Source organism: Ranitomeya imitator, chromosome 7 (assembly GCF_032444005.1).
Source record: "Ranitomeya imitator isolate aRanImi1 chromosome 7, aRanImi1.pri, whole genome shotgun sequence".
NCBI classification, from domain to species: domain Eukaryota; kingdom Metazoa; phylum Chordata; class Amphibia; order Anura; family Dendrobatidae; genus Ranitomeya; species Ranitomeya imitator.
In genome coordinates this window covers 43,060,311-43,079,397 of record NC_091288.1, presented here as the reverse complement: position 1 = coordinate 43,079,397, position 19,087 = coordinate 43,060,311, and the positions used below count along the sequence as shown (strand labels likewise).

General features: G+C 41.5%; 1 protein-coding gene across 3 annotated transcripts in view; it reads right to left on the bottom strand.

Annotated features, from left to right (window-relative positions):
- Nucleotides 1-19,087, bottom strand: part of METAP1D (methionyl aminopeptidase type 1D, mitochondrial) — a 244,591-nt gene that overhangs the window by 17,161 nt on the left and 208,343 nt on the right. The gene's annotated exons all lie outside the window — the stretch shown is intronic.

The following is a 19,087-nucleotide window of genomic DNA, read 5'->3' as shown; positions in this document are numbered from 1 at the left end:
AAACTCATTGATGAATTGGGGTCTAATGATTTACTGTATGTAAATGAGGATAGAAGGTAATTGAGGGTGCATTATCTGCCTTATTCCAAGTGTACTACCACCCCCATAAATCTGATTGAAGACCATGAAGTGTCACAACACAACGACGCAATAAAAAATACCCATTAAAACTTGGATAAGAGACGGGTCTAGTCCTGGAGACCTAATGAGAGGCATGAGTTTTAGATTACATCTCTTTAATATAATGCATAAGAGATATCTGATCTTGCATGTCCTTCCAATCCTATATGGTTCCATTTTGGAAGTCACGTATCCACGGAAGACAGTGGCAGATAATATACTATAGCTGTCTGCTGTTGTAGTTCATCTATGCCTCCTCCCTACAATCCCCATCCATGTATTCTATGATCTCATATGGATGTTGTTCTCTCTTTTGCACTCTCTTATCCAGTTGATCCCTGTATTAATAGTTGTTTAATGGGAGCTTCCGGAACCAGTTCCATGGTTGATTGCCACATTGGCTCTCGTATTAAAGGGTTGTACTTGGATAACTAAGTAACAGTAGACAATATTTGGGAGATATTACTGATTTTTCTTTGAGGAGGTCAACAGGACAAACTTCCCTAAAAATTCTTTCTTCCCTAAAAAGTCTGTTTATTTCTATAATGTAATTTTGCAAAATAAACTTTGGCTACCGAAAAACATCTGTATTGTTTCAGACTTGAGTGTAATCACAGCTCTGATACAATTGCGCCTTGCATCGCCTGTTGCTTTATATAGAAACCATTCGCATGCGATGCCAAATTATGTGAGTGGACTGAATCCACACATGAAGCAGGCAACGTTTCATTGATGTGGTTCTTATGAGCACCGCTTTGAACCTTGTGCCGCTGTCACCTACGAGGGGGCTGGCACACTTGAATAAAACCTTAGTTTCGCAAACCTAAGCCTGTGTTATCAAATCATATCCAGGGAAGCTTTGCAAAGTTTTACAGATTTTTTTTCCCAAAGTGTAAGCCAAAAACTTCACAACATTTCCATCAATTGCATTATTGTGAGTGAGTCTGTAAAGGCGCAATACAATCTCATAAAAATAAGTGGAAAAACTCAGATTCCAGATCAGAAGCCAGAAAATAAAGAGACCCTTTCGTTTTCTAAATTAATAGGAGACCTGGAGAATAGACATTCACCAATGACATCGTCTGACTGTTTTCTCAGGAGAAGCCTAGATGTAAACCTTTATTTTAAATATAGTTTAGTTGAAAGAATCATTGCTGGACTTTTCCAGAATTGATGCAGTGACATAAATCTGCTAAACATCGTAATTTTCAGCTATAATTCCTAAACATAGTTTTACTAAAGAGAAAGTATATTCCCTTAGATCAGTGTTCCCCAACTCCAGTCCTCAAGAGACACCAACAGGTCGAGTTTTCAGGATTTTCTTAGTATGGCCCAGGTGATGGAATTGTTGCCTGTCTAGATGATGGAATTCTCACCTGGGCAATACTAAGGAACATGACCCGTTGGTGGCTCTTGAAGACCGAACTTGGGGAACACTGCCTTAGATAAAGATTTCTGACTGATTGTGGCTCCAGTTCTGCTGCATTATCAGAGTTCTAACAATAAGAAATCTTTGGTCAAGGCCTTCTTGTGCTAGTGATATCTACTGGTCATTGTCTTTATCTCTCGGGACAAAAGCGTCTGCAAAAACCCTAGTCCATGCCCTCATCATCTCCCGCCTTGACTACTGTAACCTCCTGCTCTGTGGCCTCCCCTCTAACACTCTTGCACCCCTCCAATCTATTCTAAACTCTGCTGCCCGACTAATCCACCTGTCCCCCCGCTATTCCCCGGCCTCTCCCCTCTGTCAATCCCTGCACTGGCTCCCCATTACCCAGAGACTCCAGTACAAAAGCCTAACCATGACATATAAAGCCATCCACAACCTGTCTCCTCCATACATCTGTGACCTCGTCTCCCGGTACTTTCCTGCACGCAACCTCCGATCCTCACAAGATCTCCTTCTCTACTCCCCTATTATCTCCTCTTCCCACAATCGCATACAAGATTTCTCTCGTGCATCCCCCCTACTCTGGAATGCTCTACCACAACATATCAGACTCTCGCCTACCATCGAAACCTTCAAAAAGAACCTGAAGACCCACCTCTTCCGACAAGCCTACAACCTGCAGTAACCACCGATTGACCAAACCGCTGCACGGCCAGCTCTACCCTCACCTACTGTATCCTCACCCATCCCTTGTAGATTGTGAGCCCTCGCGGGCAGGGTCCTCTCTCCTCCTGTACCAGTTTGTGACTTGTATTTTTCAAGATTATTGTACTTGTTTTATTATGTATACCCCTCCTCACATGTAAAGCGCCATGGAATAAATGGCGCTATAATAATAAATAATAATAATAATAATAATTGAGCGAGTATTCCCACCTGTAACATGTGACATATCTTCAGGAAAAGCAAAAAAATGTATGGTAGATGTGGATCCCACCAATGGGGTCTGCAAATATCTCAGGAATGCTGTCTTGAAGATTCCTGCTACAAGTAGAGACATTATGGGCATTACCATTCATTTCTTGGCAATTCAGACCAACTCAAATTTGAAAGCAGCACACGATGGGGCCTCATTCTCGAGACACATACGGATCTTATCTCTGTGACCCGCATCTATTATACACTATCCTGTAGATATACCAATAAAATACAGAATACGAACACTGTTTTAAAAATAACATTTTGCCATCTGGCACCAAGAAAGATGAAGTGCCCATAAGACTATCCTACAAAAAGTTCAACAGGATTTCATATTATATGCATAGATCTTCTTGGTTTGATTATAGTTATCACCAAACCATAGAAACTGATGCCATTAGTGTGCTTTTAGTGCATGTACAGTATACACACTGTGAAATGTGGTGCTGGAGAAGGATGTTATCAATACCATGGATGGCACGAAGAACAAACAAATCAATTTTGGAACAAATCAAGCCAGACATGTCACTCGAAGCAAGGATCACCAAACTACGGCTTGCTTATTTTGGACACATCATAACAGAGAAGGACATAAAAAAAAAGAACAAGGAGAAGAGGAAGACCAGCAACCTGATGGCTTGATACAATCAAGATAACGGCGGATAGGACACTGGTGGACCTATCTAGGCTGGCACAAGATTGATCTTCCTACAGAGCAGTCTCATCCATCGAGTCAAGGTTCAAGATCGAGTCGAAGGCAGTTAAACCTCCCCACAAAACACAGTGTGTACCCATTGTATATTACATTGGTAATGAAGTTCTCGAAAATGTAATTACTAAATAATTCAAAAGCTTTAAAAAGAATTACAATAGGTCACAGATTCGGGAAAATAAGCATTTGATAAACTGATGATTTTGCAAGTTTTCCCACCTACAAAAGGTCTGTAATTTGTATCGTACGTACACTTCAACTGTGAAAGACAGAATCTAAAAATAAAAATACAAACCATAAATCAATTGCATATTATTGCATGAAATAAGTATTTAATCACTGGCCAATCAGCAAGAATTCTGGCTTTCACAGACCTGTTAGTTTTTCTTTAAGAAGCCTCCTACTCTGCACTCATTACCTGTATTAATTGCACCTGTTTGAACTCATTACTTGCATAAAAACACTTGTCCACACACTCAATCACACTCCAACCTCTCCACTATGGCCATGACCAAAGAGCTGTCTAATGACACCAGGGACAAAACTGTAGACCTGCACAAGGCTGGGATGGGCTACAGGACAATATACAAGCAGCTCGGTGAGAACAACTGTTGGCACAATTATTAGAAAATGGAAGAAACACAAGATGACTGTCAATCTTCCTTGGTCTAGGGTTTCATGCAAGATCTCGCCTTGTGGGAAAAGGATGATTCCGAGAAAGGTCAGGAATCAGCCCAGAACTACACGGGAGGACCTGGTCAATGACCTGAAGAGAGCTGGGGCCACAGTCTTAAACATTACCGTTAGTAACACACTATGCCGTTATGAATTCAAATCCTGCAGTACACACAAGGGCCCTGTGCTCACACCAGCACATGTCCAGGACCGTTTGAAGTTCGCCAATGACCATCTGGATGATACAGAGGAGGCATGGGAGAAGGTCATTGGGTCAGATGAGACCAAAATAGAACTTTTGGTATCTACTTTGTGTTTTGAGGAAGAAAAAAGGATGAGTACAGCCCCCAAAATACTGTCCCAACCATGAAGCATGGTGGGGGAAATATCACACATTGGGGGTGCTTTTCTGCAAAGGGCACAGAATGACTGTATCGTTTTGAAGAGATGATGGATGGGGTCATGAATCGCGAGATTTTGGCCAACCTTCTTCGATCAGTAAGAGCATTGAAGATGGGTCATGGCTGGTTCTTCCAGCATGACAATGACCTGAAACACACAGTCAGAACAACTAAGGAGCGGCTCCGTAAGAAGCATTTCAAAGTCTTGGAGTGGCTCAGCCAGTTTCCAGACTTTAAACCAATATAAAATCTTTGGAGTGAGCTGAACTCAATGTTGCCTAGCGACAGTCCCGAACCCTGAAAGTTCCGGATAGATCTGTATGGAGGAGGGGGCCAAAATCCCTGCTGCAATGTGTGCAAACTTGGTCAAGAACTACAGGAAATGTCTGACCTCTAATGGCAAACAAAGGTTTCTGTACCAAATATTGAGTTGTTTTTTTATATTGTATCAAATACTTATTTCATGCAATAAATTGTACATTAATTATGTAAAAATCATACAATGTTATTTTGTCTCTCACAGTTGAAGTGTACCTATGATAAAAATTACAGACCTCTCCTTTCTTTCCCCCACAGTATATATTTTCCTGCTTCATAGATACTGAACCATACGTCTTGAGATGTCTGGGAATACTGGTAGATCAGAGATTCACACTTGAAGACACATAAGACCTCCAATCCTTCATCATAGGACTACAGTTTATAATATTCATTATTATTAAATTAAGAAGAACTCACAAGCACTGTAATTGAGATGCATATCATACTCTTCCCACTGATCAATTCACCGTACATGTCATCACTATTTCATTTACATGATCTTTTCTTCATTATAGCATGACATTCGGGAAGCCATGAAGAAGCAGACCGCACTGGTACATACAGATGAACGCATATTCTCAGCTTCAGATTTATGACACATACTGGAAACCAAAATTCTACAATTTTTAACAAGCTTTTAACTTCATGGTTTTTAAAAACTGATTTTGTTTTGTACAAAAATGTCAGGTCCCCAAATACTTTCTCTCCATTACTTCTATAATAGACAAACAATGGTTTTCATTAATTTGAATGATCTCCCACCATCCAGACATGAACACTGTGTGCACAATTATTAGGAAGCTTGTATTCCACAGGCAAAATGGGCCAACAAAGAGATTTAACTGGCTGAAAAAGTGTACCAGAGGTACTCCACACTCTTGAAATTGCTGAGATATTGGGGCTCAATCACAAGATTAAAAGTTTCTCTTCAACATATTCATTAATGATCTGGTAGAAGGTTTACACAGTAAAATATCGATATTTGCAGATGATACAAAACTATGTAAAGCAGTTAATACAAGAGAAGATAGTATTCTGCTACAGATGGATCTGGATAAGTTGGAAACTTGGGCTGAAAGGTGGCAGATGAGGTTTAACAATGATAAATGTAAGGTTATACACATGGGAAGAGGGAATCAATATCACCATTACACACTGAACGGGAAACCACTGGGTAAATCTGACAGGGAGAAGGACTTGGGGATCCTAGTTAATGATAAACTTACCTGGAGCAGCCAGTGCCAGGCAGCAGCTGCCAAGGCAAACAGGATCATGGGGTGCATTAAAAGAGGTCTGGATACACATGATGAGAGCATTATACTGCCTCTGTACAAATCCCTAGTTAGACCGCACATGGAGTACTGTGTCCAGTTTTGGGCACCGGTGCTCAGGAAGGATATAATGGAACTAGAGAGAGTACAAAGGAGGGCAACAAAATTAATAAAGGGGATGGGAGAACTACAATACCCAGATAGATTAGCGAAATTAGGATTATTTAATCTAGAAAAAAGACGACTGCGGGGCGATCTAATAACCATGTATAAGTATATAAGGAGACAATACAAATATCTCGCTGAGGATCTGTTTATACCAAGGAAGGTGACGGGCACAAGGGGGCATTCTTTGCGTCTGGAGGAGAGAAGGTTTTTCCACCAACATAGAAGAGGATTCTTTACTGTTAGGGCAGTGAGAATCTGGAATTGCTTGCCTGAGGAGGTGGTGATGGCGAACTCAGTCGAGGGGTTCAAGAGAGGCCTGGATGTCTTCCTGGAGCAGAACAATATTGTATCATACAATTATTAGGTTCTGTAGAAGGACGTAGATCTGGGTATTTATTATGATGGAATATAGGCTGAACTGGATGGACAAATGTCTTTTTTCGGCCTTACTAACTATGTTATATGTTACTATGTTGCAAATAGTCAACAAAATAAAGTGAGAAAAAAAAGACGCACATTAACCGCCAAAAGTTTGAGAAGAATGAAACGTGAAGCAACTGGTAAACCATTAACATCTAGTGTTGTCATATGCCAGAACTGCAACCTCCCTGGAGGCCAGAAGGTGTTAAGTGTTCAGAGACATGGCCGAGGTAGGGAAGGCTGAACCCGACCACCACTGAGCAAGACACAGAAGTACAAGGTGTTCAGTGCTCAGAGACATGGCCGAGGTAAGGAAGGCTGAACCCGACCACCACCGAGAAAGACACAGAAGTACAAGGCGTTCAGTGCTCAGAGACATGGCCGGGGTAAGGAAGACTGAACCGGACCACCACAGAGCAAGACACAGAAGTACAAGGTGTTTAGTGCTCAGAGACATGGCTGAGGTAAGGAAGGCTGAACCCGACCACCACTGAGAAGGACACAGAAGTACAAGGTGTTCAGTGCTCAGAGACATGGCTGAGGTAAGGAAGACTGAACCCGACCACCACTGAGAAGGACACAGAACTACAAGGTGTTCAGTGCTCAGAGACATGGCTGAGGTAAGGAAGACTGAACCCGACCACCACTGAGAAACACCCAGAAATACAAGGTTATCAGTGCTCAGAGACATGGCCGAGGTGAGGAGGCTGAACCCGACCACCACTGAGAAAGACACAGAAGTACAAGGTGTTGACTGCTCAGAGACATGGCCTGGGTAAGGAAGGCTGAACCCGACCACCACTGATAAAGACACAGAACTACAAGGTGTTCATTGCTCAGAGACACGACTGGGGTAAGGAAGACTGAACCCGACCACTACTGAGCAAGACACAGAAGGACAAGGTTATCAGTGCTCAGGGACATGGCCGAGGTAAGGAGGCTGAACCCGACCACCACTGAGCAAGACACAGAAGTACAAGGTGTTAAGTGCTCAGAGACATGGCCGAGGTGAGGAGGCTGAACCCGACCACCACTGAATAAGACACATAAATGTAAACACTGGGCCATTAAACATCTGAAGACAGATTTTTGAAATGTTTTATGGACTGATGAGATGAGAGGGACACTTGAAAGACCAGACGGGTGGGCCGTGGCTGGATTAGAAATTACCACAGAAGTGGAGGTGGTTACTGCTATGGGCTGGTATTATTAATCCTCGGAGGTATTTTCATTTTTGCATTTTTGCTTCTCTTCTTCCCAGAGCCATAATTTTTTTTAATTATTCAGTTAATATGACCATGTGAGGGCTTGTTTTTTTGCAGGATGAGTTGTACTTTTGAACAACACTATTGGTTTTAACATATCATGTACTGGAAAACGGGAAAAATATGCCTAGTGCAGGGAAACTGCAAAAAAAAAGTGCAATTCCACAATTGTTTTTTTGTTTTGCCTTTTTACTATGTTCACTAAATGCTAAAACTGACCTGCCGTTATGATTCTCCTGGTCATTCTGAGTTTATAGACACCAAACATGTCTAGGTTCTTATTTTATCTAAGTGGTGAAAAAATGTCCAAAGTTTGTTAAAAAAAAAGCACCATATTCCGATACCCATAGCGTCTCCACTTTTCGTGATCTCGGGTTTGGTGTCGGCTTATTTTTGTGTGCCGAGCTGACAATTTTCATGATACCATTTTGGTGCAGATACGATCTTTTGATCGTCCATTATTGCATTTTAATGCAATGTCGCGGTGACAAAAAAAACGTAATTCTGTCAGGTTTGAATTTTTTTCTCATTACGCCGTTTAGCGATCGGGTTAATTATTTTTTTATATTGATAGATCAGGCGATTCTGAACATGACGATAGCAAATATGTGTATGTTTGATTTTTTTTATTGTTATATTTTGAATTGAGCGAAGGGGGGGGTGATTTGAACTTTTATATTTTTTTTTTATTTTTGCAATATTTTTAAAAACTTTTTTTTTTTTACTTTTGGCATGCTTCAATAGTCTCCATGGGAGACTAGAAGCTGCCATAACCCGATTGGCTCTGCTACATACATACAGGCGATGATCAGGTCGGCTGCATGTAACAGAATTGCTAACTTGCTATGAGCGCCGACCACCGGGCAGCACTCATAGCAATCAGGCAGTGACAACCATAGAGGTCTGCTGGAGACCTCTGGTTGTCATGCCAACCCATTGGCGACCCGCGGTCATGCGACATGGGTGCCGATGCCGGAAGCTCGTGTTAAACGCTGCTGTCCGAGTTTGACAGCGGCATTTAATTAGTTAACAGCCGCAGGTGGATTGTGATTCCACCCGTGGCTGTTATAGGCACGCCAGTTTACGCCAACAGTTTACTTGTGCCGGAAAAGATGTGGGCTCAGCGCCGGAGCCCACATCTACGGGAGGGAGTCCAACATTGGCATACTATTACGCCCGAGTCGGAAAGGGGTTAAAGATGGACATTTTAGGATTAATGATGGACTCAAAATAAAATCCCAAACCTACTGCCAGTATAGAAGTTACTTTCTTCCAGCAGTGGTGCAGGAAAAAGTCTGCATCTTTCAAGGAAACCATGATTGTTATGCAGGACAATGCTCCGTCGCAGCATTGAAGTCTCCACTGCTCGTCTGCCCATAAAGGTCTAAAAGATGAAGGAATAATGATGCGGTCACTTCCTCACCTGACCTAAATCCTATATAGAACTTGTGAGCCTGCCTTAAACGCAGATTTACAGTGAAGAAAAACAGTCACCTCTCTGATCAGGGTCTGGGAGGCCGTGGTTGGTGCGGCCCAAAAAGTTGATTAAGAAACTGCCAACCCAATGGATGGAGCTTATGGCTGGCATTGAAAAGAAAGGCGGCTATATTGGTCATTGACAATTTTTCTGAAAATATCAAATGTATTTTTGCATTTGCATTTGAGTTGTTTGATTTATTTTCCATCTGTTAAAGTGAGACGAATAACCATTGTGATGGGAAAATTTACATTTTTAATTTAGTGGCATAATAATTCTGCACACAGATATTCTGCTAAAAATAACAAAACCTCACTTTTACTTTTTTAAAATATTCACGTTTATTAACGTTTTGTAGTTGCTCAATAATAAAATTAATCAAAAATACAAATTGCCTAATAATTGTGAACACAGTAGTATATGGTAAAATGTTTCCTTTATTAATTAATACAAGTTCAAAAAAGATGGCCATCCACACAATCCTGTACAGAAATTTTTTTTTTTTAAAGGGTTTTCGATATCTCATCTGAATGCAGCATGATGTAGGCAAAATACACAGAATCAAACGGTGTATCACTTAGATTACTGGGTTCAGCTGTTCTGAGACAATCAGAGCTTTCTGATAGAGAATGAAGCAGAGCTGAGAAAGCTAACCCCGCCCACGCCAGGCTCTCCATATACAAAGTGCATAGACAGTATGATGCTTATCAAAGGGGGAGGGGGCGTTGCTGGACTAATTTAGTCCAGCAATGTTAATCTCTGATAAATGATAAATCCTTCACAGTTTAGTAAACAACAGCACACACTGGCAAGTGACACATCCCAAAATTCTGTGCTTCTTTTGCACAAATTCTTTATGAATGTTGCAAAAGAGACAAGAACAAAGATAATAACATTTAACCCCTTCCCGACCCATGACGCCACGTAGGGGTAGGGGTAGGGTTAGGGCTAGGGTTAGGGCTAGGGTTAGGGTTTCGGTATGTGCACACGTATTCTGGTCCTCTGCGGATTTTTCCGCTGCGGATTTGATAAATCCGCAGTGCTAAACCGCTGCGGATTTATGGTGGATTTACCGCGTTTTTTTCTGCGCATTACAACTGCGATTTTCTATTGGAGCAGTTGTAAAACCGCTGCGGAATCCGCACAAAGAAGTGACATGCTGCGGAATGTAAACCGCTGCGTTTCCGTGCAGTTTTTCCGCAGCATAGCGATTTTTGTTTCCCGTAGGTTTACATTGAACTGTAAACTCGTGGGAAACTGCTGCGGATCCGCAGCGTTTTCCGCAGCGTGTGCACATACCTTTAGAATTAGGCTATGTGCACACGGTACGGATTTGGCTGCGGATTGGCCGCTGCGGATTCGCAGCAGTGTTCCATCAGGTGTACAGTACCATGTAAACATATGAAAAACCAAATCCGCTGTTCCCATGGTGCGGAAAATACCACGCGGAAACGCTGCGTTGTATTTTCCGCAGCATGTCAATTCTTTGTGCGGATTCTGCAGCGTTTTACACCTGTTCCTCAATAGGAATCCGCAGGTGAAATCCGCACAAAAAACACTGGAAATCCGCGGAAAATCCGCAGGTAAAACGCAGTGCCTTTTACCCGCGGATTTTTCAAAAATGGTGCGGAAATATCTCACACGAATCCGCAACGTGGGCACATAGCCTTAGGGTTGGAATTAGGGTTGTGGTTAGGGTTGTGATTAGGGTTATGGCTACAGTTGGGATTAGGGTTAGAGGTGTGTTGGGGTTAGTGTTGGAGTTAGAATTGAGGGGTTACCACTGTTTAGGCACATCAGGGGTCTCCAAACGCAACATGGCGCCACCATTGATTCCAGCCAATCTCGTAATCAAAAAGTCAAATGGTGCTCCCTCACTTCCGAGCCCTGACGTGTGCCCAAACAGTGGTTTACCCCCACATATGGTGTACCAGCATACTCAGGACAAACTGCGCAACAATTACTGGGGTCCAATTTCTCCTGTTACCCTTGTGAATCTAAAAAAATGCTTGCTAAAACATAATTTTTGAGGAAAGAAAAATGATTTTTTATTTTCACGGCTCTGCGTTGTAAACGTCTGTGAAGCACTTGGGGGTTCAAAGTGCTCACCACATATCTAGATAAGTTCCTTGGGGGGTCTAGTTTCTAAAATGGGGTAACTTGTGGGGGTTTCTACTGTTTAGGCACACCAGGGGCTCTGCAAACGCAACGTGACACCCGCAGACCATTCCATCAAAGTCTGCATTTCAAAAGTCACTACTTCCCTTCTGAGCCCCGACGTGTGCCCAAACAGTGGTTTACCCCCACTCATGGGGTATCAGCGTACTCAGGAGAAACTGGACAACAACTTTTGGGGTCCAATTTCTCCTGTAACCCTTGGGAAAATAAAAAATTCTGGGCTAAATAATTATTTTTGAGGAAAGAAAACGTATTTATTATTTTCACGGCTCTGCATTATAAACTTCTATGAAGCACTTGGGGGTTCAAAGTGCTCACCACACATCTAGATAAGTTCCTTTGGGGGTCTAGTTTCCAAAATGGTGTCATTTCTGGGGGATCTCCAATGTTTAGCCACACAGGGGCTCTCCAAACGTGACATGGTGTCCGCTAATGATTGGAGCTAATTTTCCATTTAAAAAGCCAAATGGCGTCCGAGCCCTGCCGTGCGCCCAAACAGTGGTTTACCCCCACATATGGGGTATCAGCGTACTCAGGACAAACTGGACAACAATATTTGGGGTCCAATTTCTCCTATTATCCTTGGCAAAATAGGAAATTCCAGGCTAAAAAATCATTTTTGAGGAAAGAAAAATTATTTTTTATTTTCATGGCTCTGCGTTATAAACTTCTGTGAAGCACCTGGGGGTTTAAAGTGCTCAATATGCATCTAGATAAGTTCCTTGGGGGGTCTAGTTTCCAAAATGGGGTCACTTGTGGGGGAGCTCCAATGTTTAGGCACACAGGGGCTCTCCAAACGCGACATGGTGTCCGCTAACAATTGGAGCTAATTTTCCATTCAAAAAGTCAAATGGCGCGCCTTCCCTTCCGAGTCCTGCCGAGTGCCCAAACAGTGGTTTACCCCCACATATGAGGTATCGACGTACTCGGGAGAAATTGCCCAACAAATTTTATGATCCATTTTATCCTACTGCCCTTGTGAAAATGAAAAAATTGAGGCAAAAAGAATTTTTTTGTGAAAAAAAAGTACTTTTTCATTTTTACAGATCAATTTGTGAAGCACCTGAGGGTTTAAAGTGCTCACTAGGCATCTAAATAAGTTCCTTGGGGGGGGGTCTAGTTTCCAAAATGGGGTCACTTGTGGGGGAGCGCCAATGTTTAGGCACACAGGAGCTATCCAAACGCGACATGTTGTCCGCTAACGATGGAAATAATTTTTCATTCAAAAAGTCAAATGGCGCTCCTTCCCTTCCGAGCCTTACCATGTGCCCAAACAGTGGTTTACCCCCACATGTGAGGTATTGGTGTACTCAGGAGAAATTTCCCAACACATTTTAGGATCCATTTTATCCTGTTGCCCATGTGAAAATGAAAAAATTGAGGCTAAAATAATTTTTTTGTGAAAAAAAAGTACTTTTTCATTTTTACGGATCAATTTGTGAAGCACCTGGGGGTTCAAAGTGCTCACTATGCATCTAGATAAGTTCCTTGGGGCGTCTAGTTTCCAAAATGGGGTCACTTGTGGGGGAGCTACAATTTTTAGGCACACGGGGGCTCTCCAAACGTGACATGGTGTCCGCTAAAGAGTGGAGCCAATTTTTGATTCAAAAAGTCAAATGGCGCTCCTTCCCTTCCAAGCCCTGCCGTGCGCCCAAACAGTGGTTTACCCCCACATATGAGGTATCGGCGTACTCAGGACAAATTGTACAACAGCTTTTGTGGTTCAGTTTCTCCTTTTACCATTGGGAAAATAAAAAAATTGTTGCTAAAAGATAATTTTTGTGACTAAAAAGTTAAATGTTCATTTTTTCCTTCCATGTTGCTTCTGCTGCTGTGAAGCACCTGAAGGGTTAATAAACTTCTTGAATGTGGTTTTGAGTACCTTGAGGGGTGCAGTTTTTAGAATGGTGTCACTTTTGGGTATTTTCAGGCATATAGACCCCTCAAACTGACTTCAAATGTGAGGTGGTCCCTAAAAAAAATGGTTTTGTAAATTTCGTTGTAAAAATGACAAATCGCTGGTCAAATTTTAACCCTTATAACTTCCTAACAAAAAAAAATTTTGTTTCCAAAATTGTGCTGATGTAAAGTAAACATGTGGGAAATGTTATTTATTAACTATTTTGTGTCACATATCTCTCTGGTTTAACAGAATAAAAATTCAAAATGTGAAAATTGCGAAATTTTCAAAATTTTCGCCAAATTTCCGTTTTTATCACAAATAAACGCAGAATTTATTGACCTAAATTTACCACTAACATGAAGCCCAATATGTCACGAAAAAACAATCTCAGAACCGCTAGGATCCGTTGAAGCGTTCCTGAGTTATTACCTCATAAAGGGACACTGGTCAGAATTGCAAAAAACGGCAAGGTCTTTAAGGTCAAAATAGGCTGGGTCATGAAGGGGTTAAATACAGTTGTATGAAGAAGTATCAACATTCATTTTATATAAGGGGAAAAAATTAATTTGGGAAAAATGGGAATAAAATAGAGGGGAAGGAATTGGATCTAAGGAAGGGTAGTGAAGGGAATGGAAGAGGGGAAGTCCTGTTAAGAACAAGCAGATGTTCACAGCTATGAGGGTGGGTCTAACGGCAAATGTTAAAAAAATATTTTAATTATATAAACAAAAACAAATCCCTTTAATACAGAAGCTCTCTCAGCACACATTACGCTCATCCCAAAAGAGGGAAAAGATCCAACTATATGTGGTAGCTACCAACCTAATTCATTAATAAATAACGACATTAAACTCTGCTAAAATCAATGCCAACAGAAGTCAAAGCATCCTACCTAGTCTGGTCAACCTCGAACAAGTAGGCTTTGTAAAGGGTACGGAGGCCAAAGACAACCTCATTAAAACCCTGAACATCGTACATTTATCAAAATTAAGGAACATTCAAATGGCTTTTCTATCAACAGATGCTGAAAAGACGTTTGACCGTATTAACTGGATGTTTATGGAACAAACACTGGCGAAATTTGGCTTCCTGGCCATTTTCATTGAAAAAAAAACCCTCTGCCAGGTTAAAAATTAATGACGAACTTTCCCCAAGCTTTCATATAAAAAATGGGACGAGACAGGGTTGCCCTCTCTCGCCCCTATTATTTATCCTTGTAATGGAAATTTTATTTTGCAAAAAATAAGGCAAACTCCTGAAATCAAAAGGTTTAAAATGTGATCCAACATAACAAAATAGCTGCATTCGCAGATGATGTGCTCTTGTATCTTACAGATCCATCTAAATCAATTGAATTACTATTCAAAGAAATACACACATTCAGTCTTTTGTCAAAACTTTAAAATACATTTTTTCCAAGTCTGATCTGTTTAACATTAACATAGATCCAGAATACTGGCATCACATACCACAGCTTTCCCCTGTTAAAAATAACTGCTCCCATATTACATAGCTAGGGACCAAAATAAGCAACTCTCTCTCCTCGCTCTTGGATTCAATAATAAACCATTACTCTATACATTAGAACTTCATGGAAAGCAGACCCCCATTTCTTGTTTCGGAAGAGTCAATCTAATAAAAAATGATCACCCTGCCCAGAATCCTATACTTTCTCCAAGTTCTACCTGTTGAAATCCCATAACCTTTCTTCCAAATAATCCAAACCCTGATCTCAAAGAACATCTGGCAAAACAAAGGCCCTAGAATTAAACATTGAATATGAACAAAAGTGAAAATAAAGTTGGTCTGGGACTCCCGGACTTCGAAAAATATAGACTTTCTGCCAGATCCATGGAGTGGCGCATATCTCCACCTAGAAAACTGTGGGGTAACCTAGAACTTGGCTCTCTTAGTCGAAATATCAACCACCATCTCTGGTTGCCTCCATAGAACACATTCAGATACTTCAAATTAACAATCCCACTCACTAAATTAACGATAAGCCTCTGAATTCTGTGCTTCAGCCTCTATTCTCCTGACTTCTTCAGATTGCATAGCAAAAACCTGCTGACAGATTCCCTTTAACATTCTACCATTAGAGAAGAAAAACAGATTAGAAAAAAAAACAATGTATATGTTTAACAGTCAATTAATTAAAAAAAAGTTATATTATAAATTCCCTTTAAAGAGGTTGTTTGTGATGAACTATCCCGTTTGAAAGGTTTCATGAGGATGACCCCCTTTTCAATACTAATAGGGCACCAGTAATGATTGGGCGCAGTGCTAGTTGTGTGGACCCGTGAGGCGACTGCGGTCTATTAACATGCCTGAGACGCCATTACTGTTGATAATTACAACCATCCAATGCTGCAATCTGCCAAATACATAACAACCTCAAGGAATCGGCCTGTAAAATACAAAAGGTAATTAAGTAACTAATATACTGCACATAATTGTTTTTGATGGACCTGACTTTTTCTCACATTTTTGGAAACCGTAAACAAGCAGTTGTTAATAGACGAGTCCTCCTGTTTTATTGTATCTTTATTTAGCATATTAGGCACTTTGGGTGGGCACATCATATTGCTATTTGTTTTAGGGAACCTGTCAGTTGACTTATGCTGCCAAAACCACGGGAGGCATGAAGTAGAGCCTGGATGCACCATTGCAGCCAGGTCTATTTCTCTTTAAGACATTCTGGGGTTTCAGAGAAAATATAGTTTGAAAAGGTGGGGACCATAAGCAGAGACGAGACTTGTCCACCGCCGTTCCTGGCCGGCTTCTCCCCGCACCGCTCTAGTTGATTGACAGTTCCCACTCAGTGTGTGCTTAAGGTGAGATCTGTCACTCAGTGGAGGTGGCTCTTCAAACTCTGATGATTAACCGGAAGTGAACTTGGTGCTCGCGCATGACAGACCATTGCTCTGCCCTTAATAGGCTTATAGGCACCGGCATATTACATCACTTCGCTCTGTTCCTAGCAGGACAGAGTACAGTGCGCCTGCGCGGGCCGACCATCATTCATCTGTGCAAGCGCAAGATTTGCAGGGATCTGTCGATGATGTAGGACCTGTCATTCCCATCAATCAAGGCAGTAGGACGGCGACTGACGATAGAGGAGGCACAGACCACGGACACCCATTGGACCATACTATGCTGATTACCATACGGCATGGGAGACTTATACAATATATTTTTGGGATATGCAGGGGGAGGAGGGGGCTTATATACAGTTTGATTGACTGCAGTAATAAACCAGTGGCTTTACTTTATATTGGGAAAACTTAGTGACAGGTTCCCTTCAAGCATTTTTGGTGCTAAGTCTTTGTCTCTCTTTCCTTCTCTTCCAGGATGTCCATAATGTTAAAAGATGAAGATAAACTGATCCGAGTGAGTTGCAGCACATGAATGTGTTGCATTTCTGGAAGGCAGTCTATCCATTCCTCCTTGCGACACTGTAAGGATATGGCTGTATCTGTGACGGGGCTTATGTCACAATATGGGAAGTGCAGAGTTTGAGCCTCAGTGGTTTCTCAGCATTTGAAGAGTATGTGCACTGTTGTCATGTCTTTCCTGTATCTGTCCTGTATCTGTCCTGTGTCTGTCCTGTGTCTGTCCTGTGTCTGTCCTGTATCTGTGTACATCGGACAGTTCTAGTTGCACTTTTATTTTACTGTACTGTACTTTATTGTACTGTCCTCCCTGCTTGTGAACCTGCATGTTCAGAGCTCAGTGGGTGTTCCGTGTTAGGCCAACTCTTTCTCTCCTCCTCCCTACTCAATGTTGTAAAGGGGCCTACGCACTTTGAATAATTGTTTAACTGCTATACCTGCCTACTACCCCAAACATGGAAGGTTGGTAAGGCCAAGCATGCATGTTTGGAGAGTAAGCTCCTATTTGCCAGATTCAACATGACCAGATAATGTTGGAAGAACGTCAGGAGGCCACAATTGGCATAAGATAGTTGTCATGGTCTTTCCAAAAGATGAAAGGTTTACTTTTATCTGGTCTCTCATACTGATATCCCTCTGCAAGCAGTGATTTTACTGAGAAAATGCAGTTATCATGCTCTATATGAACATACACTACCTACTCTGACCACAGACTTACCTACAGTGCTCAGGAGTAGAATAAAAGAATCAAAGGAAAAGTTCACGACTGAAGGATCAGACTACACACAAGGTTTGTTTGTAGTCTGTTACCATGGACCAGCAGCTGCATCAACCTAAATCACTTAGGGATCGCATAGGACCTGCATACAATAAACTGTAGATTTAGAATCAAGACTATTTGGAATTCCAGAGTTTGGAAAATCGTCAATGAGCAGAAAGCATCAAGGATCGTTGCCCTTATAGATGACATTCCACCCTTGTGTCCATCAGAGACTCAATGTAAAAGCTTTCAGTATTGTACTTTTCTTTTTTTCACATCTCCGTTCTGCCAGTCACCGAGCAGACTGCGGAAAACCGTAAAGCATAAGGAGCAATAATTAAAAGATCCCCGTCATGTAGGAGAATTAAAGCAAAGTGGCAGAGCAAAGCGAGTGCTGGAGATAACACAAGTGTGCGGTAAAAGATCAGAGGCGTAAGTGCTGGCAGAAGGATGTGAAGCCTTCAATGAGACCAGGGGAAGTTTACAATTAACGCAGATGTGAATACAAAGTTGGCAGCAATGAATATATATATATATATATAAACGGTAATAATCCAGTGATGCTAGCAATGATATTGTGAATGTATTGCAATAATAGAAGTGATCCTTCACCTAAGGCCTTATTCACACATCAGTATTTTTAAACCAAAATCAGTCGTGGATGGTACAGAAAAATAAAAAAAAATGGAAGATTCACGGCTCTTCTGTGTTTTTGAGTCTCTCTTGATTTTAGCTTAGAAATTCTGATGTCTGAATACGACCAAATACACACTACACTGCAGCACCCTGTACACACCGACCAGAACCCAGGGAGCATCGACTGCCTCCATTTATTTTTGCATTGTAATTCCATGAAACTTTCAACATTTGCTAAACTGATCTCATAAGATTTTGGGGAGATTTCTTGCTGCCAACATTGGTTGTCATTCCTACAATGTTGCCATTGTTAAGCATGGGGAAGGTGAATGGAATAGCTAGCACAATACACATCTCTTCTTTCAAACACTTAAAGGGGAAAAGCACCTTAAAATGTTAGATTGAATTACATGATACGTTTCTCCTGTGAATGTTTGTAGAGAATATTTAGTCTCGGTTCCAAGCCAGAATTCCATACATTCCAGTACTGGAAAGTCTGAATGGCTTTATGGCTCCTGACATTAATGTACGGGTGAGAAATGGTCTCCTGCCATCACACACTGGCATGAAAAAGTAAAAAAGACGACCAGACTTTTTAAGCACGAGATAGACGCGTGACACACAGAGCACACACAGAGCATGTGCAATATATTAGTATCCCCATAATGTACCCCCATAATGGTGCAGCAAGTTTACCCCTTGGACCATAGAATAGCTGAACACTGAGATTTACTATAGTCACTCTCCAAACATTTATTGGCAGATTGTAATTTATTTTGCCCGCCACAGCTCTATATTAGTGATGAGCAAACATGCTCGGAAAAGGTGTTATCTAAGCATGCTCGGGTGCTAACCGAGTGACTTTGGTGTGCTTGAAAAATATGTTCCGATTCCCCGTGCCTGCCTGACAGCCGGAACACATGCAGTGATTGTCTAACAAACAGGAAATCTCTGTATGTGTGGTTTTTTGACATGCCGCCCTGGGGACTCTGAACATATTTTTCGAGCACGCCGAAGTCA